The sequence below is a fragment of the Pan troglodytes genome, chromosome 15, assembly GCF_028858775.2.
Source record: "Pan troglodytes isolate AG18354 chromosome 15, NHGRI_mPanTro3-v2.0_pri, whole genome shotgun sequence".
In the NCBI taxonomy this organism is placed as follows: Eukaryota; Metazoa; Chordata; class Mammalia; order Primates; family Hominidae; genus Pan; species Pan troglodytes.
The window spans coordinates 91,146,469-91,161,647 of NC_072413.2; the positions used below are offsets into that span (position 1 = coordinate 91,146,469).

Sequence of the window (15,179 nt, forward strand, 5' to 3'; positions counted from 1 at the left end):
GAGGAAGCTAGGAAGCTGAGGTTAAGGGGCCGCCCAAAGTCACACAGCCAGCCAGTGGCCGACTTAATACCTTGAACCCAGGTCTTCTGGCTCCTAGACTAGGCTTCTCTCGACTGTAACACACTGATCTGCCTGAAGTGCATCCAGAGGGGTATATAGCCCGGTGGTTCTGCACATGGACAGCGAGGGCCTGGTATTCAAAACCCAGGCCTTGCGCTCAGTGGGTGTGACATTGATAAAGTTGCCCAGCCTCTCTATTGAGCCTCAGTTTCCTTATTTGTCAAGTGAGGATAATGACAGTGCCTAATCGAAGGGAGTTCCTGGAGGATCGAATGAGAGGACGCTTATGCAGTACTGGCGCAGTGCCTGGCTGGCAGGAACCATTGTCAGAGTAAAATCGAACCAATGTGAGCCCAGGCACGGTGGCTCACACCTGTACTCTCAGCACTTTGGGAGTCTGAGGCGGGCAGATCACTTGAGGTCAGGAGTTCGAGACCAACCTCGCCAACATGGTGAACACCCTGTCTCTGCTAAAAATACAAAAATTAGCCAGGCATGGTGGTGCACACCTGTAATCCCAGCTACCTGAGAGGCTGAGGAAGGAGAATTGCTTGAACCTGGGAGGTGGAGGTTGCAGTGAGCTGAGATCATGGTGGGACAACAGAGTGAGACTCCATCTCAAAAAAACAAAATAAAACAAAAACACAATGTGAGCAAAGAAAGGGATTCAAAAATCCCTATGTTGTCCAAAATTGGGAGTTGGATTTAAAAGTGACTGAAGGTAGGTCACTTTGAGTAATCTCAGCTACTCAGGAGGCTGAGGCAGGAGAATCACTTGAACCCAGGAGGCAGAGGTTGCAGTGAGCCAAGATCGCACCATTGCACTCCAGCCTGGGCGACAGAGCAAGACTCCATCTCAAAAAAGAAAAAGAACTGATTCCGAACACTCTTTAACGTAGAGTTCTAAGGATGGAAACTAGGGAGGGCTTGGATACCACTCATTTATCCACTCCCCCTTGGCGAGCCCAGTCATTGCCAGGCACTGTTGTTGGCATTGGGGGTACACCAGCGGAAGAAACAAAACCTTGGCCAGGCACAGTGGCTCACGCCTGTAATCCCGGGACTTTGGGAGGCCGAGGCAGGAGGGTCACTGGGGCCCGGGAGTTCAAGACCAACCTGGGAACATAGTAAGACCCTGTTTCTAAAATATATATATACATATGTGCTTCTACGTCGCCCCGCCCCTGAGCCGGCCGCCCAGCCCCTGGTGTGGTGCCTGGCGAGGGGAATGTCCTGGGTGGAGCTGGCGGAGTCACAAGCTCTACTCCACCCGACGAGGCTGTGTGTGCTGGGCCTGGCTCACAGCCAACCGAGACGGCCGAGCAGCTGGATGAGGCCGTGAAGTACTACACCCTAGAGGAGATTCAGAAGCACAACGACAGCAAGAGCACCTGACTGATTCTGCACCACAAGTGTACGATTTGACCAAATTTCTGGAAGAGCATCCTGGTGGGGAAGAAGTCTTAAGGGAACCAGCTGGAGGTGACGCTACTGAGAATTTTGAGGATGTCGGGCATCTTTGAGATGCCGTGGAATTGTCCAAAACATATATCATTCAGGAGCCCCATCCAGACGACAGACCAAAGTTAAACAAGCTTCGGAAACTCTTATCACTGCTGTTGATTCTAGCTCCAGTTGGTGGACCAACTGGGTGATCCCTGCCATGTCAGCAGTGGCCGTCGCCTATCAAGGCACACATGGCAGAAGGCTGAACCTCCTCAGAAGCCAGTGCAGGAAAATCCTGCTTTAGACACAGGCAAAAAGAAGCCAACGCTAATTACTCCAACTGACAGAAAACTTCTCTTGAAAAAAATAATTTTAACATATCTCTTTTTCTTTCTGCCTACATTAGAAATAAAACAAAAAGAACTGTCTTTTCTGCTCTTGGATTTTTCGAGTGTGCCTTTTATTCATCTACTTTATTTTGATGTTTCTTTACTATGTAATTTACTTATTGTAAGCATGATCTTTTACAAATATATCTGGCTTTTAAAATACAAAAATATAGGCTGGGCGCCGTGGCTCACGCCTATAATCCCAGCACTTTGGGAGGCTGAAGGGGTTGGATCACAAGGTCAGGAGTTCGAAACCAACCTGGCCAATATGGTGAAACCCCGTGTCCACTAAAAATACAAAAAGAAATTAGCCTGGCGTGGTGACACATGCCTGTAATCCCAGCTACTCGGGAGGCTGAGGCAGAAGAATCGCTTGAACCCGGGAGTCAGAGGTTGCAGTGAGCCGAGATGGCGCCACTGCACTCCAACCTGGGTGACAAGCGAGACTCCGTCTCACCAAAAAAAAAAAAAAAAAAGTATATGTGTATATATATATATATACACACACACACAAATATATAAACACACATACACACACACATCATTTTTAAACAGAAAGAAACAAAGCCTTGCCCTCCTGCAGCCCACACTCTAGTCGTGGAAACAAGCCATACACAAACAAAAAATGCAGACTGCAATCTCACGTGGTCAGTGATGGGTGAGGAGAAACAGAGTAAAACGAGGGCCTAGATATGGTTCTCGCCCAGGGTGGCAGCGCCGCCTAGTGTACATTTTTGAAATTTCTATAGGTTTTTTTCTAGTTGTCCCATTGACTGGGGGCACAGCAGGCACTCAGCTGGCTGGAGTCAGACAAGCCAGACATGCTGCGATGCACAAGATAGTTGGAGAGGTGAGGGGATGAAAACTGATCTCCTCACGTGACTTTAGAATGTCGCAGCAGACATCCATGCATGTGAAAATTCTGTTTGTAAGTATTTGAGCCTAGAACCTCACTTGTTTTTTTTGTTGTTTTGTTTTTTGGGTTTTTTTTGAGACGGAGTCTCGCTGTCTCCCAGACTGGAGTGCAGTGGCGCGATCTCGGCTCACTGCAAGCTCCGCCTCCCTGGTTCACGCCATTCTCCTGCCTCAGCCTCCCGAGTAGCTGGGACTACAGGCGCCCGCCACCACGCCTGGCTACTTTTTTGTATTTTTAGTAGAGACGGGGTTTCACCATGCTAGCCAGGATGGTCTCGATCTCCTGACCTCATGATCCACCCACCCTGGCCTCCCAAAGTGCTGGGATTACAGGCGTGAGCCACCGCGCCCTGCCCCTCACTTGGTTTTATAATCAAGCACGAAGTATTTTGTACACAGATTTATCACTCAGTGAATTTCCAGGAATTCAAGAACTTTGTATATGGAGGGCAGGCTGTACTTCGTTTTGTTTGGGACTCCACCAAGAGTTTTTTATTGTTTTAGGAAATCACGTCTCTGCCGATTTCAAGTCAACATCTCACAACCTATATCAGTCTACGTATATTTGCAGATAGCCACCAGGGCATTCATTTACTGAAGTTATGTATTCAATTATTAAAAGTTAATTTCCGCCAGGCGCAGTGGCTCACGTCTGTAATCCCAGCATTTCGGGAGGCCAAGGCGGGCAGATTGCCTGAGGTCAGGAGTTTGAGAACAGCCTGGCCAACATGGTGAAACCCTATCTCTACTAAAAATACAAAAATTAGCCGGGTGTAGTGGCGCATGCCTGTAATTCCAGCTATTCAGGAGGCTGAGGCAGAATTGCTTGAACCTGGGAGGCAGAGGTTGCAGTGAGCTGAGATCGTGCCACTGCACTCCAGCCTGGACAACAGAGTGAGATTCCATCTCAAAAAAAAAAAAAAAAAAAGTTAATTTCCTGACTGGGCTCGGTGGCTCATGCCTGTAATCCCAGCACTTTGGGAGGCCGAGGCAGGTGGATCACCTGAGGTCAGGAGTTGGAGACCAGCCTGACCAATATGGTGAAACCCCATCTCTACTAAAAATACAAAAATCAGCTGGGCGTTGTGGCGTGTGTCTGTAGTCCCAGCTATTTGGGAGGCTGAGACAGGAGAATTGCTTGAACCGGGGAGGCAGAAGTTGCAGTGAGCTGAGATCATGCCACTGCACTCCAGCCTGCACAACAGAGCAAGACTCTGTCTCAAATAAATAAATAAATAAAATTTTAAAAGTTAATTTCCTTTTCTTTCTTCCATAAATTACACTACATCCTATTGATTTTTTAAAGTGTATGCTTAGGTAGGTTTTATTGCCTGTGAATTTATTTCATGCTTGTAAAGGGGAGGGCACATTACTATGTGTTATAAAAAGGGCGTATTTGATCTCACCGGTGGTGAGCTGAGAACCAGGGGAGTGGAAAGGGGTCGAGCAGGTCAGAGGTCAGGGCAGATGTGCCAATGAGCAGAGGCAAATGGAGGAAGGCATGAGCCATGAGCATGTCTGGGAAAGGCTTCTGGAAAAAGGGAACAGTGAGTGTCAGCTCATCTCCTGCAGGGAAAGAGGGAAGCACCATAAGGCCTTGTCAACTGTGGCCAGACCAGGAACTCTCTTCCCATCTCCTTGGTCAGTGCTGAGGATTCAGTATTGAACTAGCAGGACAGGTGTGTCCCAGGGTCAGGACCAAGCAGGGAGAAACATCATCTGATTTCCTTTTTTTTGAAACAGAGTCTTGCTCTGTCACCCTGGCTGGAGTGCCGTAGCGCAATCACAGCTCACTGCAGCCTCGATCTCCTGGGTTCAAGCAATTCTCCCACCTCAGCCTCCTGAGTAGCTGGAATCACAGGCAGTTGTCACCATGCCTGGCTAATTTTATTTTTTTGGCAAAGATGAAGTCTCGCTGTGCTGCCCAGGTAGATCTCAAACTCCCGGGCTCAAGCGATCCTCCCACCTTGGCCTCCCAAAGTGCTGGAATTACAGGTGTGAGCCACCACACCCGGCCCTTGATTTCCTTTTTTGTTTATTTTTTTATTTTTTGAGACAGAGTTTTGCTCTTGCCCAGGCTGGAGTACAATGGCGCCATCTGGGCTCACGGCAACCTCCACCTCCTGGGTTCATGCAATTATTCTGCCTCAGCCTCTGGAGAAGCTGGGATGATGCCTGGATACCTTTTTGTATTTTCAGTAGAGACCGGGTTTCACCATGTTGGCCAGGCTGGTCTCGAACTTCTGACTTTGGGTGATCCACCCACCTTGGCCTCCCAAAGTGCTGGGATTACAGGTGTGAGCCACTGCACCCGGCCCTTTTTTTTTTTTTTTCTTTTTTGTGACAGAGTCTTGCTGGGTTGCTCAGGCTGGAGTGCAGTGGCGCAATCTCAGCTCACCACAACCTCTGCCTCCCGGGTTCAAGCGATTCTCCTGCCTCAGCCTCCTGAGTAGCTGGGACTACAGGTGTGCACCACCATATCCGGCTAAGTTTTATATTTTTAGTAGACACGGAGTTTCACTATGTTGGCCAGGCTGGTCTTGAACTCCTGACCTGGTGATCCACCTACCTCGGCCTCCCAAAGTCCTGGGATTACAGGTGTGAGCCACTGAGCCTGGACCAATTTCCTTTTTTTCTTTTTAAAAAACAAAACAAAACAAAAAAACCTCACCACAGCTGCCTGATGGAGAATGCCTGGGAGATTACTGCAGGAGTCCAGCCATATTGTGACTTAGATCAGGGCAGAAGAGACGGTTGGATTTGTGATATATTTTCAAGGTCAGACCCACAGAATTTGCTGACAGAAGTGTGATTAAAAAAAAAAATGCATGGTGGCACATACCTATAGTCCCAGCTACTTGAAAGACTGAGGCAGGAGGATGGCCTGAGCCCAGGACCTTGAGACTAGCTTGGACAACACAGTAAGACCCCCATCTCTTTAAAAAAATAATTAAATTTAGTAAGACCCCCATCTCTTTAAAAAATAATTAAATTTAATAAGACTCCATCTCTTTAAAAAATAAATTTAGTAAGACCCCCATCTCTTTAAAAAATAATTAAATTTAGTAAGACCCTCGTCTCTTTAAAAAAAATTAAATTTTAAAGTTAAAAAAAATTTTTTTTTAAAATACTGTAGTAAAGCGCCTACCCCTCCAGGAAAAGATGGTAGAGGGAGACAGCTGGCTAACCCACAGGGGATATTCAGGTTTCCAGTTAGAAGGTTATATTGAGAAAGGTTTCACATTTTGAAAACACAACAGATCTCTAAAAACACAAAAGATGAAAGGTTTTTTGAAAACTTACTAGTATATTTTTAAGTTGGGAGGTAGGTTTGAGGGGCAGGGGAATTGTTTTATTGTTATGTTTTTTGAATTACATATATGTGACATATTTTCTCTTGTATGTGTTAAATATTACATAATAATACCTTTTGAAAACTTGGCACTGACATCATTTGTGAACCTGGGGCTTTATTTCCTGGACAAAGCCAGAACTAGCCAGAGCATGGGCAGCCTCAGACAGACAGGGGGAGGTCAAAGGAGCACCGCAGTGGGCAACGGGGCGGTAGCGCTGGACTTGGAGAATTCCCGAATTAATGTTTGCCGTGTGACCTCGGGCAGGTTCCTCCACTTCTCTAGACTCAGTATCCTCATCTAGAAAACAGGGACAATAATAGTGCCTCCTCCTACTAGTGCTATGAGGACTCAGAAGAGGTAACAGGCTGGGCACGGTGGCTTACACCTGGAATCCCAGAAATTTGGGAGGCAGAGGCAGGAGGATTGGTTGAGCCCAGGAGTTTGAGACCAGCCTGGACAACATGGCAAAACCCTATCTCTTCTAAAAATATTAAAATTAGCTGGGCATGGTGGTACGTGCCTGTAGTCCCAGCTACTCGGGAGGCTGAGGCAGGAGAATCCCTTGAACCCAGGAGTTCAAGGCTGTGGGATTACACCACTGCACTCCAGCCTGAGCAACATAGTGAGACCTTGTCTCTATGCTAAATAAACAAAATTAGCCAGGCATGGTGGTGCACACCTGTGGTATCAACTACTAGAGGGGCTAAAGGGGGAGGATCACTTGAGCCCAGGGATTCAAGACTAGCCTGAGTAACATGGTGAAACTCCGTCTCCACAAAAAATACAAAAATTAATCAGGTGTGGTGGCACACACCTGTGGTCCCAGCCACTTGGGAGGCTGGGGTGGGGGAATCACTTGAGCCTGAGTGGCTAAGGCTGCAATGAACCATGATCATGCCACTGCACTCCAGCCTGGGTGACAGAGTGAGACCCTGTCTCAAAAAAAAAAAAAAAAAAAAGAGAGATCATATACACAAAACCTCTCACACAATGCCTGGCACATCGAGTCATGCTAACACAAGGTGATAGACGTTGCTTTAGTCATTGCAGTGGTACTTGAGGATAGAGTTAAAAGAAGGGGGTTGCCAGGCACGGTGGCTCAAACCTGTAATCCCAACACTTTGGGAGGCCGAGGCGGGTGGATCACCTGAGGTCAGGAGTTCGAGACCTGCCTGGCCAACATGGTGAAACTCCGTCTCTACTAAAAAGACAAAAATTAGCCGGGCGTGGTGGGGGTGCCTGTAGTCCCAGCTACTCTGGAGGCTGAGGCAGGAGAATCACTTGAACCCAGGAGGCAGAGGTTGCAGTGAGCTGAGATCATGCCATTGCACTCCAGCCTGGGCGACAAGAGCAAGACTCTGTCTCAAACAAAACAAAACAAAAAGAAGGGGGTTGGTTGGATGCTCTCGAAGAGCAGTTACCTTAGCATCAGGCACCCTAGAAGCGGTTGGACGCCCACCCTGGGGGTGTTGGAGAAGCTTCAGGTTTCGTACCTTCAGCCTTCTTCGAAGGTGTACGGCAGTTCAGCCCCTTCCATTACCTTCTTTCTACAGGCAGGACACACATTCAATATTCCATCCTCCCCGAGGCCCCGTGTTTTCTCCAGGAGGTCGGTTCATGTTGCACCTATAAGCAGGCTAAATGGGAAGCCATATTGTAAGGAGGAGGCTATTTGATGGGCAGGGGGAGCAGAGGGGTTGAGACTATTTCATTTAAAAATTTTTTGAGACAGCGTCCCGCTCTGTGACCCAGACTGGAGTGCAGTGGCGCGATTATGGCTTATGCACCCTCGACCTCCCAGTCTCAAGTGATCCCCCACCTCAGCCTCCTGAGTAGCTGGGACCACAGGTACATGCTATCAGGCCCAGCTAATTTTTTTATTTTTTGTAGAGATGGGTCTCACTTTGTTGCCCAGGCTGGTCTCAAATTCCTGGGCTCAAGCGATCCTTCCGCCTAGGCCTTCCACAGTGCTGGGATTATAGGCGTGAACCATGGCGCCCGGCCAGATTGATACTATTTTAACTTGCGACTCTGGTCTCCTTCCCTTTCCCCTGGTCACGTCTGAGGACTCGGCCAGCTTATCTGGGGAGTCAGGCAGGAGGAAGAGACCTGTGTGGGCAGAGGATGGGTTCATACAGGGACTGAGCAAACATGGTCCTCAAATTCTTCTGCAGCCTCAAACTCCTGGGCTCAAGAGATCCTCCCACCTCAGCCTCCCAAGTAGCTGGTACTACAGGCGTGTGCCACCACGCCTGGCAATCAAGTATGTTTTGACGGGCGAGAAAACTAAATCTCAGAAAGACAAAGTGACTTGCTCACAGTTATAAGCCATAAGGGATGGAGCAAGAATGGGAACCTAGATCTCTGAGACCCCAAAGTACAGGTTCTTCCCCTGGTACCATATTTGAGGTGCTCCTCTTCCTTCGCCCAAGGCACTTCCCCACACCCTGAGCCCCCTCATCCCACGGGTGCTGGGAATATACTGGCCATGGTGACTCCTCCTCCCCCACTTCTGCGTGTGCCAGGCCTATCTTTGGTTGGAATCTTCGTCCCTTACCATCCTCAGTGGCACCTTTGTGCTTAGACAGCTGGGCTGTGGCTGTAGCTACACTGTGATCTCTTTTTTTTTTTTTTTTTTTTTTTTTGAGACGGAGTCTCGCTCTGTCACCCAGGCTGGAGTGCAGTGGCGTGATCTCGACTCACTGCAACCTCCACCTCCTGGGTTCAAGCAATTCTCCTGCCTCAGCCTCCTGAGTAGCTGGGATTACAGGCATGCACCACCATGCTCAGCTAATTTTTGTATTTTTAGTAGAGATGATGGGGTTTCACCATGTTGGCCAGGCTGGTCTCGAACTCCTGACCTCAAGTCATCCGCCCGCCTCGGCCTCTGAAAGTGCTGGGATTACAGGCGTGAACCACTGCGCCCGGCCACCATGAGCTCATGATTAGAAATTAGATGTTGGGACACACCTCAGTCACACCTCAGTCATCCTTGTACTCATAAATAACACAATAATAGGTGCCTCCCCTGAGAAGCTCCAGTGTAGTAAAGGACTTGAAAATCAACATAAATTTGAAAATGCTAAATCCTGAGAGAAGCATGCTTGGGGTAGAGTGGGACACACAGGATGCAGGAAAGACTTCTGAGTAAAGAAGATGTTTGGTCCATGAATATCTTGAAACAACATGCGTATGTTTTTGTGTCTGTGTGTTTCTTGCGGGAGAAAGTCCATGATCTTTATCAGATTCTCCAAACAATCGACAGCTCATTAAGCAGAGAGTCTGGGCCAGAGATTGAGAAGGCTAAGGGGCCAGGGCATGGGGATGGGGTAGCATGAAAGAGTCTGGACGTACAAGAAGGACAAGGGCCACCACTCGGAGGAGCACAGACGTCACTCTTAGGGCAATAGACAGTTATTGCCTAGGTGGGTCTCGGTTTTACTCATGGCCTGTGTCATGTAACCCTCAGAGTTCTGGTAAGTCTCATCATATCTAAGGGACACAATGAATAGCCGAGAACAAGCTTCCTACAAATATCAGGGGAGGCTTCTCACAGGCAATCTACTGGGTCTCAAAGCATGAAGAGGAATTTGCCCGGCAAATGTTTTAATCGGAAAGACTCTAAGCTGTAAGTTACAGAAATTCCTCAGAATGGCCTTAAATCCTGTGGCATGCCTGTAAATGTTTAATAACCAGCTCTTAGGGAGGGATACCTGATTGGTAGTAATTACCAATTTCTATGGTGTAAATACTGCCCCCATGGCCAATTTCTTTCTTTCTTTCTTTCTTTCTTTCTTTTTTTTTTTTTTTTTTCTATTGAGACAGAGTCTGGCTCTGTCACCCAGGCTGAAGTGCAGTGGTGCGATCTCGGCTCACTGCAACCTCTGCCTTCTGAGTTCAAGTGTTTCTCCTGCCTCAGCCTCCTGAGTAGCTGGGATTACAGGCACACACCACCATGCCCGGCTAATTTTTGTATTTTTAGTAGAGACGGGGTTTCGCCACGTTGGCCAGGCTGGTCTCTAACTCCTGACCTCAGGTGATCCACCCACCTCCCGAAGTGCTGGGATTACAGGTGTGAGCCACCGTGCCCAGTACCCCCCATGGCCAATTTCACGGTACCAATGTGATGTCACTGAAGAAGTATGCCCAATTGGCTCACATGGGCATGGTGAGTGGCTCTAGCACACCACCACTTCAGTCCCATTGACTGTAAGAATCCTGGTCTCAGCCAGGCGTGGTGGCTCACACCTGTAATCCCAAAACTTTGGGAGGTCGAGGCGGAAGGATTGCCTGAGCCCAGGAGTTGGAGACCAGCCTGGGCAACATAGTGAAATCACTGTCTCTACAAAATTTTTTAAAAAATTAGCCAGGTGTGGTGGCACGTGCCTGTAGTCCCAGCTACTCAGGAGGCTGAGGTGGGAGGATCACTTGAGCCTGGGAGGTGGAGATTGCAGTGAGGTATGATCATGCCACTGTACTCTAGCCCGGGTGACAGACTGAGACCCTGTCTCGAAAAAAAAAAACCAAAAAACAAAAACGAAGAATCTTGGTCTCATAGGGACCAAGACTGGAGATGCTGCTGGGATCTCAGGACTGGACTGGAAGCAGGAACTGGTGTGTTTCAGTAGCCCTTGGCCACCCTTCTCTTTCTCTTTATTCGCATTCCTATGTGGTCATTCTGTCTCCTGTTCTGGCAGATTGACTTTCTCTGCTCCCCAGTCCATAGAACAAAGAATTGCTATTGCTAACACTATCCAGGTTTTCATGTCCCTCCTGAGAAAAAAGAAGCCAGACCAAAGCTTGGCCTCTTTTAGTCCCAACTTCAAACTCCCTAAGAAGGAGCCCATTGGTGCCTCCTGGTGTAAGTGTCCAACCAGCTGTGACTAGAGGGCTGGATGTTATTCCAATTTGGCGACCAAGACCTTGGGTTCTACAACCATAGGGTGTGGGGGCGGGGAAGTGGGAAGAAGTAATCAGAGAAAAAAGAAGCGAGATCTGAGTAACCAACTCATTAGAGATCTGGCCTGCAGAAAATGGGGGAAATTAATAATATAATATTTCACAGTATCTCCTCTAGTCTTTTGAACTATCCATCCAGGTAGTCACTAATTCATTCATTTATATTCATTCAAGAATGCATTCAGCCTTAATTTGACCTTTTTTTAAAACTTTTTTTTTTTGAGACAGGGTCTCACTTTGTCACTCAGGCTGGAGTGCAGTGGCATGAGCATAGCTCAGGGCAGCCTCAATCTCAACCTCCTGGGCTCAAGCGATCCTCCTGCCTCAGCCTCCTGTGTAGCTGGGACCACAGACACACGCTACTATGCTCCGCTAATTTTTTAATCTTTTGTGGAGATAAGGTCTCACTTTGTTGCCCAGGCTGGTCTCAAACTCCTCAACTCAAGCGATCCTCCCACCTCGGCCTCCCAAAGTGCTGGGATTACAGGTGTGAGCCACTGCATCCAGCCTATTTTGACATTTATTAAATATATATTCTATATTAGAAATTTTGGCCCAGGCGTGGTGGCTTACGCCTGTAATTCCAGCACTTTGGGAGACCGAGGTGGGCGGATCACCTGAAGTCAGGAGTTCGAGACCAGACTGACCAACATGGAGAAATCCTGTCTCTACTAAAAATAAAAAATTAGCCGGGCGTGGTGGCGCATGCCTGTAATCCCAGCTACTCGGGTGGCTGAGGCAGGAGAATCGCTTGAACCTGGGAGGAGGAGGTTGCGGTGAGCCGAGATCACGCCATTGCACTCCAGCCAGAGTGAGACTCCGTCTTAAAAAAAAAAAAAAAAGAAAGAAAAAGAAAGAAATTCTAGGGGCTAAAAACGAAAGGAAAGATGAACAAGATTTAGTCGCTGCCCTCAAAGAGTTTGCAATCTGGAAATAAGGCAAAGCATCAATAATACAACATGGAAAAAGTTTTGCAGGAAGTAGGTAGATAGGGCTGATCCCCAGAGGACTCAACGGGGAGCTGTGGAAGGCAGCCTCCAAGATGGCGCCAGGGATCCTTATCTTCTGTGTTGGTCCTTTCTCCCATACCACACCCTGTTTGCAATTCCTGGGCCTCATCTGCTCCCTATTCCTGGTACCACTGCTCCTGACGCTTGAAAAATGCATACCTGGAGATCAAGGTCGGTGTCCACCCCCCACAGCGATTGGGTCCAAGGAGAACACATGTCCCTCTATGGACCAATCAGAGTCTGCGAGGCAGAGCCCAGGACTTAGGCTGAAACTATGGGAAAGGAACATCATTTGCACTTAGGAAAAAGCCGGAGCTGCTGGTGGCAAACTGCTTCCGTGGAGGGAGAGGCTGCCTAATGTGGAGGAAAGCAAAGCCCAGAGGTGGGCAGAGGGGCCTCCTCACGCATCGCTTCAGCACTGTGCTTCGTACACGGAAGTTTCTACTTAACGCCAGCCAGAGTTGGTAACTTGGCTTGGGTTCCCAGAAACCTTGAGGTAAAGGCCTGTTTGATCCTACTCTGTAAGTGAGGGCCATCGCAGAGAGCACCGAGGAGAGACCATGGGGGAGAGGAGAGAAGGAACCATAGTGGCTATGAGGCTCCTCCTCTTGAAAGTCCATTGAGGATGAAAAGGGCCAGAATGTATCCACTTTCCCCATCTCCCGTCAGTCAAAGGTTTGCTTCATGGCGCATTAACTCCCCGCCACCCTCACCCCGGCAGGTTGCCGGCTAATTCCTTTGCAGGGACTGCTGGCAGCCCTGGAACTGACAGGCAGGAATTAAACAAGTAACTGCAAGGTGGTGAGGGTTTTGAAGAAATAGCACAGGGTGGCCAGAAGCACTGGCTCATGCCTGTAATCCCAGCACTTTGGGAGGCCAAGGGTGGCAGATCATTTAAGGTCAGAAGTTCGAGACCTGCCCTGGCCAACAAGGTAAAACCCTGTCTCTACTAAAAATACAAAAATTAACCGGGCGTGGTGGTGCGCCAACAAGGTGAAACCCCATCTCTACTAAAAAATATAAAAACTTAGCCGGGCGTGGTGGTGCATGCCTGTAGTTCCAGCTACTTGGGAGGCTGAGGCAGGAGAATCGCTTGAACCCGGGAGACGGAGGTTGCAGTGAGCTGAGATGGTGCCACTGCACTCCAGCAAGGCAGATCACAGTAAGCCAAAGTGAGACTGAAAAAAAAAAAAAGAAAGAAAGAAGGAGGGAAGGAAGGAGAGAGAGAGAGAAAGAAAGAAAAAGAGAGAAAGAAAGCGAGTACAGGGTATTCTGGGCACAGGTCAGGAAAGGCCTTCTAAAGAGGTGGCGAGTCCAGATGCTAACCCAAAGGAAGAGTAGGCATCAGCCAGGCCAAGGGGTGCAGACAGGGAAGAGCCATCGGGAAGTGAAAACCACACATGGGAACCCTTGAGGCCAGAAAGAGCACGTGTGTTTGCGGAACTAAAAGAAGGCGGGCATTGCAGCAGCATTCAGAGCAAGGCAGATCACAGTGAGCATTTATAGAGCACCAAGTATATACACACGGACGTAGCCACCTATTGTTTGAGCTGCCCTGCCCCTTCTCCCTTTTTTTCTGGGAACTGTGCCTTCTTCCTTCCTGTCCGGGCTCATGGTTACCATAGGAACAGCCCTCTGGCCGTTGATTGGACTAGAGGTGAACACCTCACTGAGGCGGAACAATCAGAGCCTAGGCCTGAGGAGACTGGGGAGGTCGGGGCCCAGAGGGTGATTGAGGCTGTCAATGCAGGGCTAGGCAAGTTGCACGTTAACTCAGGATATGTTGGCAGCCAGGTTTTCAGTGGACCAGGAAGCGATGAAAGACACTTCTGCAGAGGTGTTAATGAGGCAGGCTGGGAGATGAGGAAATGTGAGAGAGCCTGGTACCCAGTCATCCTAGACGTGGCTGCATCCCTGCCCTGGAGCTGCTTGAAACAAAGCTCGCTTGTTGCTTAAACTGCGTCCAGTGGGTTTCTGTCAGTTTCCTAACAAAACAAGTCCTAACTCATACCTTACCAAGTGCTAGGGCTTTATAGATGCATAAATACGGCAGGGTCTCTGCCCTGAAGAAGGTTATAAACCAATGGGAGAGACAGACATGTACACTAAACATTAACTACAGGGTGATAAGTGCTATAATAAAAGTTTGTCCAAAGTAGGGAGGTTGTGCAGAGATAAATTAAGATAACAAATGTAAAGGGATTTCGAAAAGAAAAATGTGTTATGTAAGTGCCCTAGAATTATGCTTATGCAATTCAATTGATTTCTACTTTCAATTTAATCGAGAACACAGCTACTTCACTTTCAGAATTACGCTGTTTTATAAGGTAGTGCTGGCCTGTAATCTGGCAATGGGTAAATTATCCAGGGTCTCATGCTTTTATTTCGTCATTTGTGTTTGGCGAGTGGATAGATAAATAACCTTGCAGTTTCCCAGAGAATCAGGAAACATTTGACAGTTTGCCCTTGCAGCCTGTGTTGCAATTTTCGTTTTTTTTTTTTTTTTTTTTTTCCCTGAGACAGAGTCTCACGCTGTCGCCCAGGCTGGGGTGCAGTGGCACAATCTTGGCTCACTACAACCTCCGCCTCCTGGGTTCAAGCGATTCTCATGTCTCAGCCTCCCAAATAGCTGGGATTACAAGCATGCACCATCATACCTGGCTAATTTTTGTATTTTTAGTAGAGACGGGGTTTTGCCATGTTGGCCAGGCTGGTCTCGAACTCCTGTCCTCAAGTGATCTGCCTGCCTCAGCCTTTCGAAGTGGTGGGATTACAGGCGTGAGCCACCACGCCTGGCCCCTGTGTTGCAATTTCCTGCCCTGCCTGCATCAACCTCTCCTTGACTCCATGAAATGAAAGGTCTGCTGACGCACTAAAATAAAATCTTGCAAGGGAATCACTGATTGAGTTTGCTGATTGACATACATACCATTGCCATGTTAACCACATGATGGTAACATTATGTCTGGAGAGAAGGTGTGACCGTTTCCACCTATACAGTCTTCAAAATCATCCCATTCAAGGGTGCTTCCTAATGTTCGAAT

At 48.2% G+C, this 15,179-nt stretch overlaps 1 pseudogene; it reads left to right on the forward strand.

Annotated features, from left to right (window-relative positions):
- Positions 1 to 346: 346 nt before the first annotated feature.
- LOC101057579 (cytochrome b5-like) lies at positions 347 to 1,739 on the forward strand (annotated as a pseudogene).
- The last annotated feature ends 13,440 nt before the right edge of the window (positions 1,740 to 15,179 follow it).